We start from the raw sequence: 2500 nt of genomic DNA, 5'->3' as shown, positions 1-2500 counted from the left end.
TATATATATATATATATATATATATATATATATGTGTGTGTGTGTGGTGTGTGTGTGTATGTGTGTGTGTGTGTGTGTGTGTGTGTGTGTGTGTGTGTGTGTGTGTGTGTGTGTGTGTGTGTGTGTGTGTGTGTGTGTGTGTGTGTGTGTATATATATATATACATATATATATACATATACATATACATATATATATACATATACATATATATATATCCTTGAAAACCTTTTTTTGTAGCTCAGATACATACTAGGTAGAAGTTGTAGCCCAACGAAGAGCAAACGTAACTGCACTATATTTCAACACAACATGGAAGCATCTTCTGGTGAGCCACGGTCTTCTCTCTGGAGTCCGGGAACTCCGCGCGATGACGAGAGACAACTTGGAGGAGAAACTGCAGTTACTCATCATCATGAGTTAGCCTTCGGTTCTATTCTTGGATGAGGACGTGGTCGTTGATGACCTCTGTCCCCTTCACGATGGCCTCCGCTGTCCGAAAATCTTCCCTCTCCAGCCAGGTCGAGGAATTGGCGTGGAGGAAGCTGTCTTCCATGCCCTTCTCCTCCCTCACTGTGAGCTTGAATTGGCTCCGGAACATCAACACTTTCAGTGCACATATGGTTTTGGACATCCACCTTTCGTGGTGCATGGGTTTGAGGGCTAAGAACCTTACCTCTCGTGGGAACCTGGCTGAGGAATATCACAGTCATAGCTTATCCAAATTAAACTAACTGGCACAGCCGCTAGAGTATTCAATACTATTGAGGAATATACTTCCTGCTCTTTAGTAAAAGAAAGTATATTAGAGGCGTATCACATCACCCCTGAAGCTTACAGACAAAAGTTGAGAAATTTAGTTAAGTCTCCCCTTGACACTTACGTAGATTTTGCTTCTGAAAAACTAAAGCTTTTTAAGGAGTGGTTTTACTCCAAGGGTGTAGAATCCTATAACCAACTGATTGATTTTATGGTATACGAAGAGTTTCAGAGGTGCATTCCATTCCCTGTAATGCTGTACCTCAGCGATAAGGACGTCTCAAATCTTAATGAGGTAGCCTTATTGGATTATCATTTCGCAGTAATACACAAAAGGGGTACTCAACGGGAAAAGCCAACTGTAAAGTCATCAGTAGGTTTCTTTGGCATTTCTAGTGATAAGCTGGTGGGAATACCCATTAATGTTTTGTGTGGATATTGCAAGCGTACTGGACATCATATTTCCAAATGTCCAGAGCCAAAGTTCACACTACTCTGGTAAGACCTAAACTTTTGATAGATCTTCGGTAAAGCTAAGTGGTAGAACAAAATCCCAAAATTCACCTTTAAAACCCTTCCATAGAATAGGAGAATATTCTAAGAATAAAAAAGGACAAATTCCCTGGATTCTATTACCAACAAAGTATTCTCATGAGATGTACAAAATCTTTGACGAGTTAAACACCATATGAGGACGGAGCCATTATTTGTACGACGTTGCGCTTATTACAGCTTTTTCAAGTACAAGTTGAGATACATATGCTTGAGATTGAATAAGGGGAAAGGAGGGAACGGGGAGAGAAAAGAAGAAGGGGGGAAGGAAGAGGAGGAGGAGGAGGAGGAGGAGGAGAGGAGGAGGAGAAGGGGGGGGGATTGAACACTGGGAAAGGATGAGAATGCTGGCCCAAACGTCCGTGGGCGAAATGTCCACAAAGGGTGGTTTAAATATTTACAACCACCCTTTTTTGGACATTTCGCCCCCGGACGTTTGGGCCAGCATTCTCATCCTTTCCCGGTGTTCAATCCCCCCCCCATCTCCTCCTCCTCTCCCCCTCCCCTCCTCCTCCTCCTCCTCCTTTCCCTCCCCCCCCGTCTTCTTTTCTCTCCCCGTTCCCTCCTTTCCCCTTATTTAATCTCAAGCATTTGTATCTCAACTTGTACTTGAAAAATCTGTAATAAGCGCAACGTCGTACAAATAAAGGCTCCGTCCTCATATGGTGTTTAACTCGTCAATCTTGTCGGCAACTGCCACTTTCATGGAAAATGTACAAGGTCCCTTTAACATTTATATTCTGACATTTGGGCAGAGATTTACCAAGTAGTTATACCTCAGTCAATCAAAATTCAAATCCTTGCAATAACTCATGATGGTTCAGGCGGTCATGTGTGAGTTTTTAAAACCTAAAACAAAATTTTAGAATATTTCTTTTGACCCAATCTAAAGAAACAATATTAAAGAATATGTTCAAACCTGCCATGTTTGTCAGATCACTGGCAAACCAAATCATAAGATCCCTAAAGCTCCTTTATCTCACATCCCTGTGTCAAGGAAACCTTTTGATAAAATCATCATAGACATAGTGGCGCCACTGCCAAAAATAGAAAAGGTAGATCTATACATTCTGACTATGATATGTTCACTTACGAGATTCCCCAAAGTTTTCCCCATCAAAAGGATGGATGCAAAAACCATCGCTAGCATTCTAATATATATATATATATATATATATATATATATATA

This window comes from Oratosquilla oratoria, chromosome 37, assembly GCF_046742065.1.
Source record: "Oratosquilla oratoria isolate Oo_2021 chromosome 37, ASM4674206v1, whole genome shotgun sequence".
Taxonomy (NCBI): Eukaryota; Metazoa; Arthropoda; class Malacostraca; order Stomatopoda; family Squillidae; genus Oratosquilla; species Oratosquilla oratoria.
Note: the sequence above shows the minus strand (reverse complement) of the source record.